Below are 17,260 nucleotides of genomic sequence, written 5' to 3'. Positions count from 1 at the left end.
TATTGGTACCATGTTTGCTTGGCTGCAGTGCCTTAGGGAGTATTTCCCAACCCACCTGGTCTGGCCATGCTGGACTTCACCCTTGAGTGTGCTGGGGTGGGCTGGGAGCGTGTCCCCTGGGAAGAGCTCCTGCTGCCATCCTGCAGCGTGTCCCACGTGCTGCCCTTGCTCTGCGTGTCCCGAGGCACCTGAGGGTTTCTGAGCTCACAGAACTCTCTGGGCTTGTACCAAGTGCTTCCTCATGCTGTGTGGAGCAGAGAGTGGGAGGTGCTGCCATCCTGGTGCAGCTCCAGTGGGGCAGATGGGATCTCATCCCAGAGTTCTCAGGCCATCACTTTCCTTCTGGTATTTGCTTAGAATAAGTTGGGGGTTATTTTTCTAAAATTGAATCCATCTGAAAGTGAGTGGTCTGCCAGAGCCCTGGCTGGGTTAAGGGGATTTGCTGGGGGTGTCTCGGATCCAGCAGAGCCAGGCAGGTGCCAGCAGCAGAGAGATTCTGGGAGGTTGCTCACACCCCTGAGCCTCCTTCGCAGCTCTGCTGCTGCATTTGACTTTTCCCAACCAACTTGCTTTAGAAGTTTGGTGTTCAGATTTTGACAGTTACAAACTTAAGAATCAATTTGTAAAAGTAAATAAAATTACTCTGTTTGATCATGCCAGTTATCTGGTTCATCTCTATAAAGGTCACGGCAGGCCTGGTGCCAGGAAGGGCCGTGTTTTTGGCACCAGCATCTGCTGCTGTTCCAGGTGGTGATGCCTAAAGCCATTCTGGGGGAAGAGGATGCCACAGGATGAAAGCAGAGGCAGTTCAGCACTGTGGCTGCCCTGGGGAACTTAAATGCCCACGGTGGGCATGTCTAATGTCACCAGCAGCCCTCAGAGTAAACAGCGTATCTCGATGAATGGAAACAACTCGCTCTTGCCTTGCTTGTGTTGCGTGAGAATGCAGATCCTGGTGGGGCTCTGTTCATCCTGCCCGGGGTTTTGCTTACAACCATGTGGGTGACATTTATTTCCTTTTTAAGTAATTACTTTCTGGATACGTGTGGGGCTGCCAAAGGAGTAAGAGCCAAGCACCGCATCCAGCACGGCGCTGGCGGGAGCGCAGCCTGGCCCGAGCCCTGCCTTTGAAGTGCTATCAGGGCTGGAGATTATTCAGCAATTCTTCTTTCTCCCTGTCAGGAGTCCTTCTGAGGAGAAGGGAGGGGAGGATTTTTGGATGGAGGTGCTGGGAGCTGCTGGGGAGCACTTGGCCCCAGCCCAGCAGCATTGAGGTGCCCGTCCCCAGGCAGGGGTGCCTGGCACTGCTGAACTGGGCTTTTGTCTTTGCTGGGGGCCCACATCTCCCCTGCTCAATGGGGACAACAAGGCTGCTGAAAATCGATTTGTTTTTGAAAAAACCCATGTGTGCAGTGCGCCCTGAAGTGAAAAGAGTGATGATTTTCCATTTAGCTGTCTGATTTCCTGAAAGGTGGCCAAACTGCTGGGAAGCGAGGGCACAGGCAGCGCTCCCAGCATCCCGCGCTGCCGAGTGCCAATCCTGGATCCTGCTCAGTTTTGCTCCGGGCTCATTTCGAGAAAGAGCCACATCAAAACAACAGCCCAACCTGCCGCCTTCCTGTTTGCGAAAACGCGGCTGTGAAATTGCGGGAGGGCGGGCAGAATGATGAACTCTGCCGTCCTCCTTCGGGGCTGCTCTGCCAGGTGCTGCTGGGAGCCTCCGAAAAGGAGCCCAAGCACTTCCTTGTCCCGTGCTAGGCTGGGAAAGTGGGAAGAGCTCAAAGGGTTGCTGTGTTAGCAGGACAAGGGACAAACTGCAGAGTATGAGCAGTGGGGTGTGCGTGAGAGGCAGTGGCTGCCTGGCTCCTGACTGATCAGGGTGGCACAGGGCTAGAGCTTAAATCACTTTGAAATTGCTTGAAAGTATCATTTTATTTTGTTTTTAGTGCATTGCTTGATGGAGCATCCTCTTCCACCTCCTAATGTTGTTCCAGCACGAAGGAAGCTCATCCTGGGCAGCTCAGCTCTGCTGCAGCCCGACAGAAGCCAAGGGAGGGGACGAGCAGGGGGGTCACAGTGCTTGTTTTAAAATCTTCAGGGATTGGGAGGAGCAGCAAGGGCTGGGTGGTTTTGGCAGGGCAGCCCTGGCAGCACCTGGCATCTGCTTGGCAGGTTCCAGGACTAGAACCAGCTTTGAGGGGCCAGACCTTGTCCTGGACACATCCCTGTGGCCATGCTGGCAGCTGACCTGGCCCAGGCCACCTCTCACAGCTGTGCCCACATGCCCAGTCATTTGCATGACAAATTCAAATCTTTTTTATGGGAAACCATCACACTGGGGCTGTCAGGGGGAGTTTTGGCGCGTGTGGGCTGGAGCACGGGCAGCCCCTGTGCTGTCATGCAGAAGCGTCACCATAAATACCAGTGCTGGAGTGCTGGTCATCACCTGGACGAGCCCAGCCAGAATCTGGCATCATGTCCTGGCATCACCTCCCTTCCCACCCGGCAGCAGCAAGCAAGAGATAGCCCTGTACCCCAGGTGGCTGCTGCCAGACCCTCCCCACTTGCCTGCCATGAAGGGGGATGGCTCGGGTGAGATTTCTGCCCTTTCCAGGCACTGCCTGTCCGTGGGGTGTCCCCTGTCACAGAGGCACAGCCAAGGGCTCTGCTGCCAGCTGCTGCCTGAATCTGCTCTTGATAAGGGGCAGGGGTACCCAGCCCTCACCGCTGCAGCGCTCCCCCCACTGTCCCACGTTATCTGGGGACACCCACGGGTTCCTGCCAAGGTCCAGAGCTTTGCAGTGGCACCCCCAGCCAGTGGCCATCCCCAGGATGAAGATGAGGGCACTGGGGACATGGGGGGCTCTGCCAACCCCCACAGCCCAGCTCTCCTAGCTAACGAGCCCCAGCACCAAAACTTTGCACTGAGAGGGAAAGGCTGAGCATAGGATTTATTTGCATAGTAACTGGGCTGCTGTTGGCACTTACCCTTTAAAATAGAGTTGACAGCAAAATGGTTTTACCCCCTCACATAGAGGGAATGCTAACAGCATCCTTTTTTTTTCCCCTCTCTTCTGGCTGAAACTTGTTTTTCCCTCCTTTGTGCCTCTCTGAATCCTGCCAGCGTAGAGATTCCCTTGTTCAGAGAGTAAAAAAAGAAAGGCAGAAAAAAAAAGAAAAAAACAGAAAAAGAAAAACTTAAGCCTGGGATTAAAAACCATCACTAAAATAGTTTGAATAACAAAGTCAACTGACTGGCCGGGAACCCGGTGAATGCCTGTCACGTATCGCCCTTTGGCCGGGCACGGTCATGTGTTTCACTAGATAGTTCCTGGAAAAGCTTCTGCTCAGCCTGATAGACCTGTGGCTGCTGATACTGCTGCACCCACTCTCCTGGAGGGCTGCAGGAAACTTCCTGACAGGGGGATAAATTGTGGGGGAATAAATAAATCTTCCTTGGGTACCAGAGGCGTTGGGTGTTCTTGGGACCTGAGGCTTCTCGAGCCTCAGCGGTCACAGCATCAGCACTGCGGGCCAGCAGCACCCTCTGTCCTTACTGATGTCTTTAGAAAGGGAATTTATGGTGGGTTTGTGGGTTTTTTTCCCCTCCACAATTTTTTGCATAGTTTCAGCTGAATAAAGAATCAAAAAATGGGACCTTGCATGAGATAGAAGCAGAGGGTTTGTACCTCCCCCCTGGCAGAGCCAACTCAGCCACGTCAGACACATCATGTGGGGCTATGCCACCACGGAGTGTGTTACTGCAGGGATTTGTACCTAAACCCAAACCCAAATAACTGTTGTTTTATCCTTTTGCTGACTTCAGCAGCACAAACCTGGAAGCAGAGAGATGTGACAAGGCACAGCGACAGGAATGATGGCTCAGATAAGGCCACACAGTGTGGGAGGGCAATTAAAGGCTCAGATTTATTAGCTGTGTGCCCATGCTCAGGAGGCTGATGAAGCAGTTGGAGATGGAAAAGTTGGTAATGGAAAGGTCAGAGACGGAGGCTTGTCAGAGGATGAATTGATGAGCACCCAAAATCCCAGAAGCCGATTTTTAAAAGCATTTGCCCACATAAAACTGGAGACTGTGGTCTTTTGTAAATCAGCCAGGAACATGTCTTGGTTTGAAAATAGCACTGAGCATCTTATTACATGTTTAACACTCAAAAGATCTTTTAAAATCAGACTCAGCTCACTGGAGTGGCTCCTGTTCATGGATAAACGGAGGGGTCAGTGTGTGCAGACACCCACGGCCATTTGTGGTCTCCTGTAGCATCCGCTGGTGTGTTCGCATGAGCTGCTGACATGTGAGCACCTTAAACAAACCCTGAGCTCTGCAAAATGAAAGTGAAATGAAATAAGTAAGTCATGCCATTAGTCTCCTGTGAGCTGGCTTTAAAATTAGCAGGTTTTAGACATAAACATGGTAGAACAAGCCCTCGGGGGAAGAAAAGCCCTCCAAAAACCACATCCTACCTTCTTTTCAACCGTGTACACTGCTCTTTATTTCACGGCACTTTAGTAAGGTAAACTAATTTGGTTTCCTGTTTCCAATGAATTTCACATGTAGAAAAACATTTATATTATATACATTATAAATCTGATTAGAAACATGGATGTATGAACAAACACGTTTTTTATCAGTAGCTGTGTGTATTTGTGTGTGTATGTGAAAGAATACATAAAAATGCCTTATTTCAACTGGCATTTTAACTATTATTTCACAAATCCTGGCTTTCTGAAGATGCCAGGTGAACCCCAGTTTGGAAGATAATTTAAAATAAGAAGCATAACATAACAGCAATGCAACCAAATTTAATGGCTGGTAGCACAAGCTAATCTGGGGCAAAACCATGTCCTGGACTGAGCTCAGGCTTCATCAGACTGGGAAAAACAGTAAAAATATCCCTGGTGATAAACAGTAAAAATATCTCACTGATGTGAGAGCCATGCCTGGAGATGGGGCAGCAGCTGGGGGCATCCCCTATCCTCTTGCCCACTGCTGCCATACGTACTCAGGTGCTTTTCCTGTCTGTCTGTCTGTCTGTCTCTTTGCATTCCCCTCTGTCCTCTTCAATCAGCCAACCATGGGCACTTCAGCCTAGTCTGCTCAGCCCAGAATACAGATATTTTGGGCATCTGCAATCTGGATGAAAGCTCCAGTCCTGCCAGGAACTCTGCAAAGGCTTGAATGGAAAAAAAATAAAAATATCCCATGGAGTTGGGTAGAGGCTGCCAGGCTGCCCCAGCCCCTATCCCCCAGGCAGGGGGCACCCCCAGCCCCTCTGCAGCCACCAGCTGAGACAGAGCCTGCAGGAAAGATAATAAATTAAATCCAAATGTTTATTCCATTGGCACTGTCTGGGTCACGTGCCTTGTGGAGCTGGAGAGTGCAGGGATATTTTCTTGTAGCTGTCGAATAAACTGCTAGAAATGGTGTCTCTGTAGAGATCCCGGAGGAGGCGGGGGCTGAGGCCTGCTTGGATGGATGGATGGATGGATGGATGGATGGATGGATGGATGGATGGATGGATGGATGGATACACACCCACAGGAGCTGGCCCCAAGCTCAGAGGCCAGGCCAAGAGCTTTGTGCACAGGCAATGGGTTTGGGGGCAGGCGTGGGGGTGTCTGTGCAAGTGAGGCACTGGAGATTGTGGGCATGTGAGGACCTTGGATTTCCCCTCTCATCCTTGGCACACACACAGAATTAACTCTTCCCATCCTCATCAGACACGGTGAGCTCTGGATGTGCAGGGCCCTGAGCTGCAGCACAGCCCCAGCTCTGGTGGGTGTCTGCAGCGTGTCCTGGCTGCTGCAGGTCACTGTGCAGAGATGCTTTAAAAACCCCCACCCCAACCCACCGAGCACAGCCCGAGCCCGCTGCCCCACAGGTCCCAGTACAGTGCTTATAACAGGCTTACTCATTTCTCCAGTGAGTAAGACTGAAAGCGGAGCCCCACAAGGGCAGGACCGGGGGCTGATAAGGAGCAGCTCCCTAATCTCCAGCCCCAGCAGCCAAAAGGGCCAGGGTGATAACTCGCAGAGCCCCCAGCTCCCAGCAGTGCAGGGTGCTGCTGTCGGTTTGAGCGTTTGCAGAGCTGCACCTCCTCACCTCGCAGGGTTTGTCTGCAGTGGCCCAGCCCAGCCCAGCACCCCTCGGCCTCCCCAGGGGAGCCAGAGGGACCTGGTGGTGGTGGCAACCCCAGGGCTCACAGCCTGGCCCACTCACCTCCTCTGCTCTTGATGCCTTGAGCTCCTGGGGCACAGCCATGGGGAAAGGGGACTACATCATTCATCTGATCAATCAACCCTGTAGGAAGAACCAAAGTTTAGAAAGTGGAGGCAGGGAAGGTCCCAGCTGAGGTCCACCCTCATGCTCTGGATCACACCAGGAAGCCAGGAGCACAGCAAAGCTGGCAGTCCCCTGATTCAGACCTGGGCTGGGAGGCTGGGACTTTGGCTCAGATACCTGGTTTTTGCTGGCTGGGTCAGACCCTGTGCATGCCCATCTCCTGTGGCACACACCCACGGCTGCTGCTGCACTGCCTCCGTGTCACCTGCCCCCAGCTCCAGGGATCAGCTCCACCGCCCCCTCACTGGCCCCGTGTGCCAAATTGCACATGATAAGCTCTGCTCCACAGCACATTTTTGTCAGAGGCTAGAGAGATAAAATCTTAAAATAGCTCACCATGACATTCGTCAGGGTCTGTGCCACCACATTTCCCACATGTTGCTGTCCTCTGTCCCTGGCTTCAGCCAGGAACATCCCTGCAGGAAGGCTGGGCTCCTGAAATGCAAAGCAGGACGTGCAGAGCTGCTCCTGTCCTGGAGCATCGTGGTCTCCAGGCAGCATGGGACTGAGTGTGACACCGCACTGAGTGTGACATGGCACTGCCAGCACTGTGGGGCAGGCTCTGCCTCTGCTTTCAGGGTGCCCCCACTCCCACAGGCCCCGCTGCAGGGCCCCCATCCCATCCTTGGCTTGCTCCAGGGAGCACCGTGCCCTTGGCCTCTTGGAGCCTTTGGCTCCAGCCAAACACCACTTGGCCAAGCCCCCAGCACGGGAACAAAAGCAGAGAGCCCCAGCGACGGGCCAGAGAGCTGGGGGAGGGTGCAGCTCCCTGCTCAGCTCCTCTCCAGCGCTGGAAACCAGCGGGGCATAGAAGGGAACCATCCCCTCGCTGCCTTTGTCACTCCTGGTGCTGCCCAGGGCTGCCCTGTGCCTTTCAGGGGTGCTCTGGTGGCTCTCTCAGGCTGGGTGCCAAGGGGAAGACCGGGGTGCCAGTATCTCCTCCTGGAAAGCCCACTTCCAGCTCTTTCCTTGCAGGAACCCACTTCTTTAACCCCTCTGGTGCCAGCTGGCCAGCACGGTGTCCTGGCTGTGGTCCCTGGGCTCTCACAGTGCTGCCAAGCGAGTGGCATTCAAAGCTTTAGCCTTTCCCAGCTTTTAGGCACATGCTCCAACTCTCCCTTATTTTGTGTTTAGCTTTGGGCAGCAAATATCACGTCATGGTTAAAGGCGCAGCTTCAATTCATATCTATCTTGATTTTTTTTAATGAAAAACAAGATTAAAAATAGTCATCAGAGAAAACAAACACTGTAATGCCCACACAGATTTTTTTTCAAACAACTTCAAAAATGCCCATGAGAGCCACTGCTTTTAAGTGTTGGAAAATCACAGTGGAGCCTTTGCAGTGCTGACATGGCTCTAAGGAAATGAAGCATTTTGTACAGAGGGGAAAACATGGTCCAGGTGTTACTGTACCACAAGCCCCAGCTCCTTCCTCTGCACCTGGCTCACACCTGGCTGGGGGCAGGTGGCTCTGCAGAGACACGTTGGGGTTACTAGGGAAGTCCTGCCAGCATCTCCTGGCCATGCCAAGGAAAATCATTCCATTTTCTCTGCCCTGTGCCTGGGAGGGGCTCACAAACCTCCCCGGCTCAGTGTCACCTCCAGTCCCAGCCAGTCACGGCACAGGCTGTTATGCACACCAGGCTCCTTCCTTTATTCACGATACTAACTCTTTTATTCATGATAGGAGTAGTAAAAGCAGATGAGCTCACTCCAGTTAGCTCATGGCCCTAGAACAAGCATTTTTCTCCCACCTCCTGGTGCAGACATGGTGGGGGACAGTGGCATGCCACCAAGAACCCACCAGCCCGGTGGCTCTTCCCCTCCTTACCACACATGGTACACGTGTGAGGCCAGTGCCTCACAGAATGGCCAAGTGCCTCTGGTTCCCCTGTGTGCCACAGAACAGAGCCAGGCTGGGGATGAGCGAGTCCCAAGCTCACAGGAATGTCACCTGTGCCAAAGGGATCCTGGGGTGCCAGAGACCCTTAGCTTTGGAGCCAGCAGAGCCCACATTGACTTGAACTCAACTCTGCAGGCTGGACGGGACTTTTGGGGGGCTATTTAGACTTGTTAAGGGATTTCCCCAGCCTCCATGGCCTCACTGCCCTCCCTCAGAGACACCAGCAAAGCCCCAGGGACCCACGTGCCTTGGGGAGCAGCAATGCAGCACAGCTCATAGCCCTGGTGTGTTTGGGACAGAGCTGTGAGGAAACCCCATGCAGGAAGCATTGGAAGTGACCCTGTGTGACATGTGCTGCATGGAGAAAGGGAGGTTCCCTCAGAAGGGGCTGATTGTGCCAGCACCCAGCAGCCACCCAGTGAGGCAGAGAGGCTGCACCCCCATTTGACCACAGGGCTGCAGAACCAGTGGGGATCTTTCCAGTGCAGATCAAGGGCTTGTCTGAAGCCCCTTTTAAAAAACAGATTCATTCCCAGCTTCAACCAGCCCTCTGCACACCAGAGTGCAGTGGCTCACTGGGCCTTCTCAGGGAGCACAAGGATGCTGAGGCCTAGGGAGAGGTCAGCTCAGGGGAAAACCACTCTGGAGGGATCTAACCTGTCTGGAAAACAGCTTTTTGCCACTGTGGGCAGAGTACAGGCAGCACCACTGCCTTACCCAGCCTGCGCTGCCAGGACACATGGCACAGGTTTGGCTTTCCCCATGGAAAGGGCAGCGTGGCATCATTGCCCACGTGGGAAAGGCTCAGCTTTGTGCCCTTGGTGCCCCTGGACGCTATGTAAATACTGGCAGGATTTTCTTAGCAGCACGAAATGCACATCTGCTCATGCAAAGCTGCGGGCGGTGGCCGGGGAGCTGCAGCCGCTGGCCAGCGCAGGAAGGTCGCTGCCATGCACGGGTGCCTCCCCAGCATGGGCCAGCCTCCCAGCTCGAACTGTTGGCCTGAAAGGGCTTCCTGCATCCGAAACAGCCATCCCTGCTCCTCTCCTTGCCCAGAGAGCCCGGGCTGATCCGCAGCCCTCAACAGGGTAGGCAGCAAAGAAGCACCTCAGCGTGTCAGCCAGGGAGAGCCCCCAGCCCTGCAGCTCTGCTGTCCCCGGCAGGCTCATGGAGATAAGGCTGGAGGATGATCACTTCGTGCTGCCATCAAGACAACATGACTTGAAGCCCGACTGCTTCCAATACCGTTTTTTTCCCTTAATTGTTCTATTTCCATGCGCCTGTGCACACCCTGCTCTTGCCAGAAAAGCCAAGTGCTGATCATTCTCAGATGGTTCACAGAGAGGTTTCTGTTTTGTTTTGTTTTTTCAAGGATCCAAGATGATAGGGGGATGGAGACAACTTTTGTCCTCTGCTTAAAATAATTCGAGCTTTCCACTGTCTACGCCAGGCTCAAGCAGACATTTGCATAACAAATGAGCTTCTCCCCACACTTCAGCCCCTGGTGACCCCTGCAACTCTTGCACGAGGTGGCTCCATTTCCTTCTTTATCTACATCTCCATTCCCTCCATCACCTCCATCATCTCCATCTCCCATCTCAGCCCTGAATCTGGGGAGGGGAGAGCATGGAGAGGGTTGTAAGTTTTTGGCACTTTTGTCAGTCAAGACTCTAAACAGCTTCTGGAACATTTCACCAGTAAAACATTTGCTTAGTGACCAACAAATAATTCCAGGCATGTTTTATCTTGCTGTAAAAATGCCACAAAGCAGCTGATTAGTGGAGGTTTCTCTCCAAGCTAAAACCTGTTGACAGCAGGACCAAACACTGACTTTCCCATTATCAGCAGAAATGGCCTCTCTGTGCTGGGCATTCTCCAGGCAGTGATGGACAAGCACAAGACTCAGCTCTGAGAGCCTGCTTGGGTGCAGAAAAACCAAGCAAAGCCCTGCAAGTTTCACAGGATTTTTGTTTCACCCCTGAGACAGATTTACACTTTGCTAGTTCAGATGGATAAATTATGCTATTGCTCTTTAAACCAATTTCCTCGCAGAGTGTTCCAGAGAACACCTGCTGCAATGGCTGAAGTCACGATTTCCAGCCCAGCAAGAAGATAAAACTGCTGCCAGAGTCCATGGCCAGACCTGCTTTGTGCAGAACCACATCACCTCAGCCTCCCTGCCAAGAAACTGGAGGAATTTTCCAGTTCCCATTCTCCTTCTGGGAGGGAGAAAGAGGGGGAGTAAAGCTTACATACCTTTGTGAAGCTCTGAGAGGCATCAGGAGGGTTTTCATGAGAAACTGGATGGAAGCAAATGCTATCAGAGTCCAAATGCCCCATTAATTATATCAGAATAAGAATAATGATATAAGAATGTCATTCTGGGGAGAAGGGAAGTCCCAGCAGTCCTGCTACAGCCTTCTTACACAATGAAAAAATGTTGCAGTTACTCATTTTGAAATGAGTTTTTTGTAAGGGTTAGATTTTTTTTGGCATGACAACACATTGTGGGTACACAATTTAAAAATTAATCCATGACCAGTCAGAAACAATCATCCCTCCCTTTTTCTTCTAGAGTAAACTCTGAAATCTGGCTTTTTTTAACGTAATTGTATTTATAGAGCAAACCTCCAGAAGCCTTTGCAACATTAAACATCCACAGGTTCTTTCTGGGCAGCCCCCTGATATCAGTGAGTCACTGCAGCCCCCACAGCTCCAAGTGGAGGGCACACATCCCTCCTCCAGCCTGTGTTTCCCAGCGGGGGAGATGCTGCTCACAGCTCCTGGAGACCAGGCAGCAAATGCTTAATATAAGGTTTGAGGTTCAACCAGCCTGGGCTGTTGAACACTGCTCTTTCCACAGCAAACTCAGAGCATTACAAAGTGAGGTACAAGGCAAAATCCCAGAGAAATTCTCCTGAGTAATTTTTCTTGCCTCCGTGGGTTTGGGACTTGTTTTAGTGGACCCTAGCAGGCTACAGCCATGTGTATCCCTCCTTCTGTGTGCTGCAGGACTGTTATCCCTGCTGAAGGAGCAGAGCTCAGGGCAGGCCTCTCCAGCAATCCACGGTGGTTTATGGTGCTGCTCTCAGCCCTGAGAAGGGGTTGGAATCACGGCTTTCCTGGCACAGGCTGAGCAAACCCTGTGTGTCCCCAGGCTCCCCTGACCCACCTGCTGTCTGAGGGATGTTTCAAACATCAGCCTGAGATGCTGCTCTCTCCACTTGCATCACTTCACCACAAAACCATCCTCCTTTACATGCATACCCCCAATCTCAGCAGCTCCACCGGGCACTGGCAGGAGACACCAACACAGTTCTTAATGCCCAGGCTGGCAGCCCTGAGCAGGGCAGGACAGGTCCCCTGGGCTCACCACGGGTCACAGTCCAACCTGCTTGGCTGCTTTGAGTTCTGCTCAACTCCATCAAAGCCTCAGAGACACCATATGGCTCCCGGGGATGTTCCTCTGCAGGATTTGGTTTGCAGCACAAGAGTTGTGCCTGGCAGAGGCAGCAGAGCAGCTCCCCCCACCCTGTTCCAGAGTGCCCAGGGGTGAAAAATGGCTCTGATGGCACCAGGGTGTCCCCAGCCCACGCCAGTGCCCAAAGCATGGAAAATGCATTGCTGTTTCTCACGGTGCTGTCCCAGGGACTGCTGTGTCTGTCCCAGTGGAACAGGGAAGGGGAAGCTCTCCCTGGATTTTTGGAGAGCCCTGTTGTGGGTTGGAGGGACAAGCGGGGATGGCAGTGGGAGCCAGGATGTTTCTCCTGGTGACTGCTAGGAAAAGACCAGCCTGGGAGCTGCCTGAGCTGCCTTCACTGCTGCACAGGCCCCAGGGCTGCAGAGGCCAGGAGAAGTTTTCCCTCAGGCTGAAAGAGCCTCCAGCTTCCTTCTCCCAGGTGTTTTGAGAAGCTCATTCCCAAGAACCAGTCTCATCCCAGGTCAACCAGGCACAAGCACCACCAGACGTCTCGTCGTGGGGCACCATCTCCAAACAGTGCACTGAAAGCTGGGGAAACTGAGGCACCTACAACCCCCAGGAAAACCCTGCAGGCTGTTCTCATATTGTTTGGGAGGGACGAAAGGGACCACTGTGCCCTGAACCCTTGGTTTGACCTGGCACCTTCCACCAGCAGCTCCTTGTCCTCCTCACTGTCCCCTCGCTGACCCAGTGCCACCAGGTGACAAATCCTGCCGCACCAGGACGTGCTCCCCGCAGGTACCAGTGGCCGTTTCAACAGTCACTGGCTGAAAAGAGAACAAAAACAGCAACAAAAGACCAACAAATAGTTGACACTGTTCCCAGGCAAATAAAAAAGAGTGGGTTTGGATCGTCACTGCTGTCCCTTTGTTTACCGAATGCAGTAACAAAAACGGCCAGGAAACAAAAAAAATATATTCTCTGATAGCGCCAATTTATTGTGGGCAAAGCAGGCTGGGACATGCCCCAGGGAAGGAGGGTCAGGCTCTGGGGATGGGAAATAAACGTGCCCAAAAGCACTTAAAAAACCTGAAAGGACCAGCCCTGATTGCAGCAGTTAGAAGTGATATATTCTTGGCATGGAAACAAAAAGCAAATTCATAGCAGGTTTGGAGCTGATCTTACTAGCTTACATGGGATTTTATACTTAGGTAATTCTATTGTTGGCTGGAGCTACCTGATTTATGCCTGAATAAGGTCCTGATCCTGCAAACATTTACTGATGTACTTTAGTTTTACCTTTGCCCCAAGCCATCCTACTAATTTTCCTGCAGTGAGGGTAGTGCCTGTCTGCAGAGCCGGGGCCTTCGCAAGAGGAAAATCTGTGTTGTAATGCCTGAAATGAAGAGGAAATTTTGCAGTGAGACAAGAACTCCCCCAGGCTGTGGTCATTCCCCAGCCTGAGACACTGCCAGCCCCAAGCAGGACTCCCAAGATTGCCCGTGCAGCCCCTCTAACCCACAAGATTCGGGAAGCAGTGGGGGAACATCCCTAGCACGATCCTGCAGCTGCATCGAGCTCTGAGTCTCTGCAACACATAAAGCAGCAGTGTAACCCCGAGTTTACTCTCATGACACCCCTCTCCCCAGGGCAGACCCTCCAAACAGGCTGCTAAACCTAGCAGAAGCCATTTGGACTGTCCATTTCCATTCAAGAAAATGGCATTTACTGTCAAAAACACCAATTTACCCTGTAAGGCAAAATAAATAGATTAATCCATCAAACGCTCTCCTTTGACAGGGAAACCACTGGGTTTGCTCCAAAGTGAGCAGGAGAATAGCAAGCTGTCCGAGGTGACAGGAGGAGGCCCCGGAGGAGAAGCTCTGAGCTCTCCCACCTCAGCATTCCGGCCAGCGAGATGCCCCCGTGGCCGCGTGTCGGGCTGCGCTGCTGCTCCCGTGCCCCTCGCATGCTGCTAAAACCAGGCAAATGAAATAAAAAGGGGCTGCGAGCTTCGGAGCAGCTGCTTTCCCCACTGCCGCTGCCAAGCCTTTCCGAAAGCACAGCTATTCCCCGGCGCGCGGGAGAATTAATTTGCTTTACAATGGGCTCCGCGGGCAGTCGGGTGTCTGCCGCAGCCCGGGGGGAGCGTGGGGAGCCAGGAGCAGCACCTGCAGCCAGCCCTGAGGGTGCTGAGGAGGCTGGAGGGGCACCCAGAGCAAACCCCCTCCTGTACCAATCCCTGCTGGCTCCCGGGGGACACATGGCCAAGACGCATCAGTGCCAGCCCCCAGCCCAGCGATGTCCACCAGCAAAGCTCAGGTGCTGCTTGCGGACCTCGGGGCACTGCAGCTCCCGCAGATGAGCTGTGGGATCTCTATCCCCCCAAAACACACCTGGCAAAGGGTGCCAGCAGCAGTGGCAGGGCTGGGACCAGGGGCGGTGGTGTTTCCAGAGCCTGCCTTCATCCCACAGCCCCCAGTGCTGCTGTGCACCCCGGAATGCTGGGCTTTGTGTCCAGTGAGCTCCAGGACACTGCCATGGCCACACAGAGGGGCTGCCCAGAGGTTCTGCCCCATGTCTCATTGGAGCAGCATTGGAGACAGCACCCAAAGGCACTTCCAGAGCAGCTCCTCTGAAATGGGCTTTGTTTATGCTGTAGCAGCCTGGAGAAATGAATATTGCCTGCCCAGAAAGATTTAAATATACATAAAATTAGAAGGAGGAAGTGTTAGCTAAAATTTCGTACTTCTGGAAGGCAGACGGTTCGTTAGCAGTACTTTAATGAGGCTCTAACCTCACTGTAATGCTTTTATTAATGCTCGTTGCTTACTGAGTGCCAACTGCTTGGCTCCTCTCCGACAGCCCGGCTGGTCCACAAAGAGAGGGGTTGAGGGGTCCTTTGATGCAAAACGTGAGCACGTTTCCCCCACAGCCAGGACAAACGACAGTTGGTGAGATGAGACAGCCCCAAACCCAGCAGATGGTGCCCAGAGCAGGCAAAGCAGCGAGAGCAGGGTGGGCAGGAGGGACACAGGAGGGAACAAGGGAAGGGAGAAGAGGAGGTGCCAGTAATGCCATCGACACTGCTCCTGTTGGCTGCAGCTGGGTCAGCATGAGGGTCAGGCAATGAGCAGTGACAGGACATCAAGGATGGATGTGCTCGGGGTTTGGTGACATGGGCAGACAGGGGGAGGTGCAGGATCCAGGAGGCAGGTCCCAGTGGCTCAGCACGCAGCCTGCTCCCACCGCTCTAGTGCTGTAGATATCTCGTGTGCTTTGAGGCCAGAGCTGCATCCAGATCTCACAAGAGACATGCTTTGGTCAAACGTGAGTCCTTAATCCAACAAACTTCCAAACACCCAAGACACCATACCCCAAAATTATACTGTGACTGTGGAGGGAGAGCCTGTGCCTTTGAAGTGCTCCCAGCCCTGCTGCGGAGCTGATCCAACTGAAGGAAAACCAGGAGAGGATGGAGTCCCTCCTCCAGCCACTCTGCCCTGCCATGCCCTTGTCCATGCCCCTGTTGGCTGCAGAGGGGAGGAAGGGACACCACCTGCTTGTGGAGCTCAGCTGCTCATGGGGTGATGCCCAGGCACCTTGAGCACCCCTCTCGGACGTGGCTGTGGCCAGAAGGACAAGGATCACCTCAGCAGCTGCTGGAGCACTCCCCCACACCTCCTGGGAGCCGAGGTGAGCATATGCCGTATGCTTCTCCTCCTGTTCCTCGAAACTCTCTGAATAGAGGGATTAAAAATCACCCCTTGCAGCCTGAAACAAGAGAGCCAAGGCTCCGGCTGATATTCCAGCACAGCGGAGAACAGGTGGGCTGCTGCATCCGTGCTGAGCAGGAATGGGAACAGCTTGTGGGAGCCTTGCCCTGGCTCTGCCTGCGGGGCCACCCCTCCCAGGAACGTGCCAAGTAGAATCCCATGCTGGTCCTGGAATCACAGCACAGAGCCAAGTGCAACAAGGAGCTGGGTCTGCTGTCCCACCATTGTCCAGTGATGGCTTCAGAGGCAACCAGCGCGTCCTCGGCAAAGAAGAGTTCAGCACTGTACCATAACCAACTGAAACGGGCTTTCATGTCACTTTAGTCAAAAAAAAAAAGAGGGAAGAAGATTATCCAGAGAAAAGAGGAGGAAGCCAGCAGGCTGCCAGGGCACAAAGTGATGGGTGAAACACAGGGCAGAGGCAGGAATGACCAGCTCCTGTCCTCACTACATTCTGCCCAGCCTGCGAGGCAAAACCAGCAAACTACAAAATCTCTGAACTAGTAAATTCACAACCTATTTTTTTTTCTCCACATAAAACTGACAGATTCAAAGCCAAACATGGAAATATCTCAGGGTGCTGATGTGCGTTTTTCTTGTTAAAGTTTCTCTGAAATCTGGCCTGGTTCTTGTGAAGAAAGAAAAAAAAAAAGCAGAGAGAAAAAAGAAATAGGATCTTTTCAAGTAACACTAGTTAGATGCATCCGTTTTTAGAGTGACTGCTATAGGCAACTGGGAAATTGGTAAAATAAAAATGTTTTCCCAAATATTTTTTTGCCCAAATATGATGTGGTTGTTTTGTTCTTTTTTTTTAAAATAAGACTTTGATTCAATGACCTAAATTTATCAGAAATCAGAATAAAGCAGAATCTAGAAATGCGAATGAAACATGGAAAATAAAATAGGGCAAAACAGAATGGCAAATGCTGTGAAATTTTCAGCTGGAATTTACAGCAGCATCTAAAGCCCACTCACACCAGACAGTAAATGCTTGTTCCAAGCACAGTAAAATAGTCCCAGAATAAATCTTTTTAGTTTCTACTGGCCCCATCCAAAGCTTCCCTGCACTGACAGTGAGACCTTGAAGATCTCCTGGGGCCCAGGCATCACTTTGCACTTGTGAGAAAGTGTGCCAGCCTGAAACACAGTGTTCTGAATCCCATGGTTCCTGTGGCAAAATATGAGAAACTTGGTATTTTAAATGGATTTTATCCAGGGCATAAAGCAGAAGAGTTTTGTCCCAGTGCAAAATGGGAAAACAACGTAAAAAACTGAGCACAGCAGTAAACAAGATGCACATTGGCAGTGCTCATCACCCTGGCAAGGGTAATTGCCCTCAAGTTTAATCAAGGTAGAAGGAGGGGATTTGGAAGCACCACGTCCCGTGGCACACTTCCCTGCTTTGTCACATCACACTAAACACTCGATAAAAGCTCCCTTTGAAGAGGAGCCAAGCCCATCCTCACTTGAGTACAGTGATACTGCACTGGGTTAGCTGAGCTGGGCTTCCACTTGTGCAAAGAATTTGTAAGAGGCAGAAAAAACAGTAGGAGTGAGCAGACAGTGTTGCAACTCAAAGAAAACTACAAAACACAGTGCAATAATTAATTATTGGGGTTTGCCTCTATTTTTTTTGCTGGCAGTGAGACAAACAGACTACTGTATTAGTAAAATGTATCCTTCTCTACAGATTTGGATATGTGTCAATAAATATTCAAAAATCACTTGCCATCTCCCCAAAATCATGAGATGGGTAAGAAAATAAATAGAATAAAAAACCTAATAGTAACAAAGGTTT

At 52.1% G+C, this 17,260-nt stretch overlaps 1 long non-coding RNA gene across 4 annotated transcripts; it reads right to left on the bottom strand.

The window, feature by feature from the left end:
- Positions 1–1,911: 1,911 nt before the first annotated feature.
- Positions 1,912–17,252, bottom strand: LOC104687614. Of its 4 annotated transcripts, XR_005603504.1 has the most exons (4): positions 6,698–10,506; positions 6,239–6,319; positions 4,203–4,340; positions 1,912–3,136 (listed from the first exon to the last, which is right to left on the bottom strand). It is a non-coding gene; the product is annotated as an uncharacterized LOC104687614 (long non-coding RNA). The 4 variants fall into 4 exon arrangements; XR_002045013.2 differs by lacking the exons at positions 1,912–3,136; positions 6,698–10,506 and adding an exon at positions 10,522–17,252 and having other exon boundaries at positions 3,905–4,340; XR_751571.4 differs by lacking the exon at positions 1,912–3,136 and having other exon boundaries at positions 3,905–4,340.
- Between the last annotated feature and the right edge of the window lie 8 nt (positions 17,253–17,260).

The sequence above is a fragment of the Corvus cornix genome, chromosome 20 (genome assembly GCF_000738735.6).
Source record: "Corvus cornix cornix isolate S_Up_H32 chromosome 20, ASM73873v5, whole genome shotgun sequence".
NCBI lineage: Eukaryota > Metazoa > Chordata > Aves > Passeriformes > Corvidae > Corvus > Corvus cornix.
Note: the sequence above shows the minus strand (reverse complement) of the source record. Positions and strands in the feature narration are given on the sequence as shown.